General features: G+C 47.1%; 1 protein-coding gene across 2 annotated transcripts in view; it reads right to left on the bottom strand.

Moving 5' to 3' along the window:
* Positions 1–1,837: 1,837 nt before the first annotated feature.
* Positions 1,838–6,000, bottom strand: part of LOC130367884 (A-kinase anchor protein 8-like) — a 92,988-nt gene continuing 88,825 nt past the window's right edge. For both annotated transcript variants that reach the window (XM_056570843.1, XM_056570842.1), the window contains exon 14: positions 1,838–2,392. The gene's annotated coding sequence lies outside the window, so the exon portion shown is untranslated. The remainder of the gene's footprint in view (positions 2,393–6,000) is intronic.

Raw genomic sequence — 6,000 nt, 5'->3', positions numbered from 1 at the left:
CTACCACCTCTCGCAATGGGGAAACAGTGAACATTGCGTTCCTGAGTCCCCACCTGAAATAAAAAGAACTAACACATTCCCTAAACCTAAGAAAATAAAAATATGAGACTTGGTCTGGAGAAAACCAGACCATGTCCACCTCCTTAAGACACTAAGCAAAAACTGAATTGCTCAGTGGCCTGGAGGCGGTTATATCCTGCTGGGAGGAGCAGACTTTTTGGTTACCATAGTGTCAACCTCCTAGAGACAGCAGCATATACCCAGAGTCTGTGTCCCCCAATGGAGCCGATAGAGAAATGAGCCACTCTCTCCAAATATGCCACTGCTCGCCCCAGAAATAAAAATAAAGCCCCATGCACAGGCCAGCCCCATAACCCTGAAAGGTGGGCCAAAAACTGAGGGTCTCCAGAGGTTGCAAGTCAGCACCTAAGGGAGAAAATGGATATATACTCACCTCAGTCAGAAGAACTTACCTAATGGAGTCTTCTGTGAGGTCTTCAGTCAGCTTTCTGTCACCTGCATCATGCCTAGCTACCATGTGCGAGCGAGGCGAGCAGGGAATAGTGGGAACCTTACCCATGAGGTACAACCCAGGCACTGACCTTTCGCGAGGGGGGGGTTAACAGTGCATATACGCAATGTCTGTGCCCCCTCACTCGCAATGGGGAAACAGTGAGCCGCAGCTCCTGAGTCCCCACCTGAAAACATGAAAGAAAAAGGAATAAAAAACTAACACATCCCTAACTAGTAAAATAATAAAACAGAAGACCTGGTGTGGAGAAATCCAGACCATGTCCACCTCCTCCAGACACTAAGCTAAAACGGATTAGCTCAGGGCCTGGAGGCGGGTATATCCTGCTGGGAGGAGCCGACTTGTTTGTTGCCATAGTGTCATACCTCCTAGAGACAGCAGCATACACCCATGGTCTGTGTCCCCCAATGGAGCAGATAGAGAAATTAAGTTTTTTTATGTTTTATTTGTGCTTAAAAAAGCTCAAGAGCACATTTTCCACCATTTCATACACAGACTTAGGACCGAGGTCCAAACATAGGCAGTGCAGCCTGGAGTGCTGAAAGGGGGGGGGGGGGGTGTCCAACCAACAGCATATGGCAGTTGAGTGTGAAAGGAGCTATGATTGGATGAGGCTGGAGACACACCCCTCGGCACTCCAGGCTGCACTTCCTGTGTTTGGGCTTCGGTCCTAAGTCTGTGTACAAGATGGGGGAAAATGTGCTCTTGAGCTTTTTTTAAGCACAAATAAATCATAGAAAACTTATTTTTTTTAACCAAAGTATATCAGAAATATTTTTTATTTACCATAAGGAGCGCAATAGCAAAAATTTGTTTTAATGAGGGTTACCCTTTAACTTTCTGGAGCCAGTTGATGGAAAAAAAAGAAAAGATTTTTCCTGGAATACCACATTATCGTAGGGTTTGTTTTCAAGTCAAAACTGTGTGGGTGCACACTACTGACTGAGTAAACATATCCACAAGTACAAAGCAGAATTCAATAGAAATGAGTATAGGGTGAACCCCTGAATAATTTAAAGCTCTGGACCCTTTCCACATAGCAAGACTGAGGAATATACACAATATCTAATTGCAGTTCAAAACCCAGCCCTCCGATAACATGAGCAAACCATGTAGGGGTATCCAAATTACTACAGGGCATTATCCCCATCTGCTCTCCATTCCACAACTGGTAGGAGATGAAATTATCATAATGTAAAGTTTACAAACAACGGAAATAGGTGATGTTTAAGCAAACCAAGGTTGAGTAAAGACAACATAGGCCTGTAGGTTGGACAGTGAAAAACCCACCTAGCAGACAGAAGTCATCAAATCACAGCTTTATTCTTCCACGCTGTATTATACAACACTCTTCATTATCTGAGACCAAGTAGCGGGGCTTTCAGCTTTCATGACTTAACAGTTTAAAAAAAATAAAATAAAATAACTGACATTTAACAAAACCTTCCTCATTCTCTCTAACCCCCCCCCCCCCCCACCCAATGGAGGCAAAGCTTTATGACCATCTTCACTCCTCATACCACATACTGTAATACCAGCTCATGAATCCTTAAAACGTGCTTCTGTATCTTCACACAGAGCTCAGATATTTCCTTTCTATTACAGTCAGTCGTCATCCTGTTACAAGTTGTTTGCCACCATAGCCCAATAGACAAACACATTATTTCATCCATTTATCTGGTCTATAAAATGCTGATGGTCTATGTTGGAGTTTTGGGAGGCTGAGGATTCTGATCCTGTGAGGACAGATCATGTGGTGGGCTGGAGGATTTACAAAAGTAATTTTATAGCCAGAGATGAAGGTGATGGATCCACAGCTCCTGGATGGAAAGTGGACCCTGGAACTGGATATCACAGAACCTGGTAGGATGGAAGAGAAAAATAAAGTTAGAATTCACTGACAAACACAGAACACCCAGTCCTACAGATTAAAAGGACATCAATCAGGGCAGAACATTAAACCTGTGGAAGTGGGGGGTCCGGGGGGGGGGGGGATCTTATGTATAGGACAAAGTTTGGCTCCACAATGTGTCACTATATAAACAAGCTGCTAAGTTGAAGTTAAAGGGGTACTCCGGTAGAAAGCATTTTTATTTTTTTAAATCAACTGGTGCCAGAAAGTTAAACAGCTTTGTAAATTACTTCTATTTAACCTCTTAAGAACGGCAGGCATATCAATACACCCCCGTTTAAAAGTCCTTAAGGACTGAGGGCTTATGGTTACACCCGTGGGAATTCCGGTCCCCACCAGTAGCCCGTCGGGGACCGGACAAGGATGCCTGCTGAAATCGTTCAGCACGCATCCCGGGACATCAGACATGCAATTTTCTGCTATTACGGGCTGATGGGGTCTCTGGTGACCCGATCGCCCGGAAAATAGGGATGATCGGAGCTGTCAGTGACAGCCCTGATCATCCTGAGGGATAAGAGCGAGGTTGCAGCTGTGCCACCTCCTTTCCCCTGCCATTAGTCAACAATGAGTACTGACCAATGGCAGTCGAAGGCGGGGTGGTTACCATGGAAGCCCCCCGCTCTGCCCACCCCTGGATGTCGGGCAGAACGCGGGGGGGGGGGTAAGATGTGTACCTGTGAAGAAGATGCGGTGGGGACAGGAGATCGGAGGTCAGCGGCGCAGGTAGGGAAGCAGCGGCGCAGGTAGGGAGGCGACGGCACGGGGCATCAAGGAAGGTGGCAGTAAAGCGATCTTTACTGCTGCCTTCCTGGTGGTTGCCAAACTGCAACTGCCAGCATGCCCACACAGCCAAAGGCTGTCTGAGCATGTTGGGAGTTGTAGTTTTGCAACATCTGGAGGGTCACAGTTTGGAGACCACTATGTTGCAAAACTACAACTCTCAGCATGCCTAGACTGCCCAAGCATGCGGAGTTGTAGTTCTGTAACATCTGGCCCTTCAGATTTTGCAATTTTCATTAAAATTTTGAAAATTGCTGCTATACTTTGAAACCCTCTAAGGTTTTCAAAAAGTAAAAATATGTCCATTTTATGATGCCAACATAAAGTAGACATATTGTATTTGTGAATCAATATAAAACATTTTTGGAATATCCATTTTCCTTACAAGCAGAGTTTGAAATTTAGAAAAATGCAAAATTTTAATGAAATTTGGGGATTTTTCACCAAGAAAGGATGAAAGTAACAACAAAAATTTACCACTAAAATAAAGTAGAATATGTCACGAAAAAACTATCTCAGAATAATCGGTAAAAGCATCTTAGAGTTATTAATGCATAAAGTGACAGTGGTCAGAATTGCAAAAAATGGCTCAGTCCTTAAGGCGAAAAAGGGCTCAGTCCTTAAAGGAGTACTCCGGCGCGCACTTTTTTCCTTTTATCCCGTCCGGGCTGCAAAATAAAAGAAACACACTTTCTCTTACCTGCCAACGAGCCCCCGGAGCTCCGGTACTCTCCGGTACAGGTGTTCCGTCCCAGGGCTGTATTCTTTTTACTTCCTGTTAGCCCGGCACGTCACACGGAGCTTCAGCCTATCACCGGCCGCAGCGATGTCCCGCCTCGGCCGGTAATAGGCTGAAGCTCCGCGTGACGTGCCGGGCTAACAGGAAGTAAGAGGAATACAGCCCGGGGACCGAACACCTGTACCGGAGTGTACAGGAGCTCCGGGGGCTCGTTGGCAGGTAAGAGAAAGTGTGTTTTCTTTTATTTTGCAGCCCGGACGGGATAAAAGGAAAAAAGTGCGGTTAGGGTTAAAAATCTTAATCCTTCCAGTACTTATCAACTGCTGTATGTTCCACAGGAAGTTGAATTTCTTTTTGGAATTCTTCTCTGTCTAACCACAGTGCTCTCTGCCGACACCTCTGTCCATGTCAGGAACTGTCCAGAGTAGGAGAAAATCCCCATAGCAAACCTCTCCTGCTCTGGACAGTTCCTGTAACAGACTGAGGTGTCAGCAGAGAGCACTGGTCAGACAGAAAAGAACTCCGAAAAGAAATGTAACTTCCTGTGGAACATACGGCAGCTGATAAGTACTGGAAGGATTAAGATTTTTAAACAGAAGTAATTTTCAAAGCTGTTTAACTTTCTGGCACCAGTTGATAAACAAAAAAAAAAAATAAAAAATGTTTTCCACCAGAGTACCCCTTTAACCCCTTCCCGCAGAATGGCATATATAAACGCCGGGTTGTGCAGTGCGTTCGCGCATCCCGACGTTTATAAATGACATTCAGTTAACCTGGCGATGCGCAGCATCGCACGGGTTAACTGGCAGAAGTCCCGCTGTTTCCAGCAGGGGACAACTTCTGCTTCACCCCCAGGACCATCCATTGATGGTCCTGGTCAGCGATCACTGTGATTGGTCCCTGTGGACCAATCACAGTGATCTGGGGTGAAAGTTCAGATCCCCCGCACTGCCCGCCCCTGGAAGTCAGGCAAAACGGGGGACGATGGCTGCAGGGGCTCGCGGGGACCTGCGGCATACGGGGTGGGAACACGGGGGGAACACGAGGGGACCGGCAGTCTTACCTGGAGCAGCGGCAGGACCGGCCACGTGGACGAGCAGCGACGGGACCGGCAGCCTTACCTGGAGCAGCGGCAGGACCGGCCACGTGGACGAGCAGCGACGGGACCGGCAGGTAAGTATATGGTCCTCAGAGGCAGCAGTGAAGATCTTCACTGCTGCTTCTAGGAGTCTGAAAACTACAACTCCCAGCATGCCTAGACAGCCTTTGGCTGTCTGGGCATGCTGGGAGTTGTAGTTTTGCAACATCTGGAGGGCCCCAGGTTGGAGACCATTGTATAATGGTCTCCAATCTGTGCTCTTCCAGCTGTTGCAAAACTACAACTCCCAGTATGCACTGACTGTCCAGGCATGCTGGGAGTTTTAGTTCAGCAACATCTGGCCCTTCAGATGTTGCCGAACTACAACTCCCAGCATGCCCTTCAGCTGTCTGGGCATGCTGGGAGTTGTAGTTTTGCAACAACTGGAGACACACTGGTTGGGAAACATTGTCTGTTTCTAACTCAGTGTTTCCTAACCTGTGTGCCTCCAGCTGTTGCAAAACTATAACTCCCAGCATGCACTAACAGACCATGCATGCTGGGAGTTGTGGGTTGCAACAGCTGGTGCACCCCCCCCCCCCCCCCCCCTGTGAATGTACAGGGTACATTCACATGGGCGAGGCTTTTACAGTGGGTTTCTCGCTGCAAGTTTGAGATGCAGCAAATTTTGCGCTGGGAAACTCGCTGTAATCCCCCGCCCATGTGACTGTACCCTAAAAACACTACACTACACTAACACAAAATAAAATAAAAAGTTAAAAACACTACATATACACATACCCCTACACAGCCCCCCTCCCCCAATAAGAACGTCCGGTACACCACTGTTTCCAAAGCAGAGCCTCCAGCTGTTGAAAAACAACAACTCCCAGTATTGCCGGACAGCCGTTGACTGTCCAGGCATGCTGGGAGTTTTGCAACAGCTGGAGGCACCCTGT

The sequence above is a fragment of the Hyla sarda genome, chromosome 4, assembly GCF_029499605.1.
Source record: "Hyla sarda isolate aHylSar1 chromosome 4, aHylSar1.hap1, whole genome shotgun sequence".
In the NCBI taxonomy this organism is placed as follows: Eukaryota; Metazoa; Chordata; class Amphibia; order Anura; family Hylidae; genus Hyla; species Hyla sarda.
Note: the sequence above shows the minus strand (reverse complement) of the source record. Positions and strands in the feature narration are given on the sequence as shown.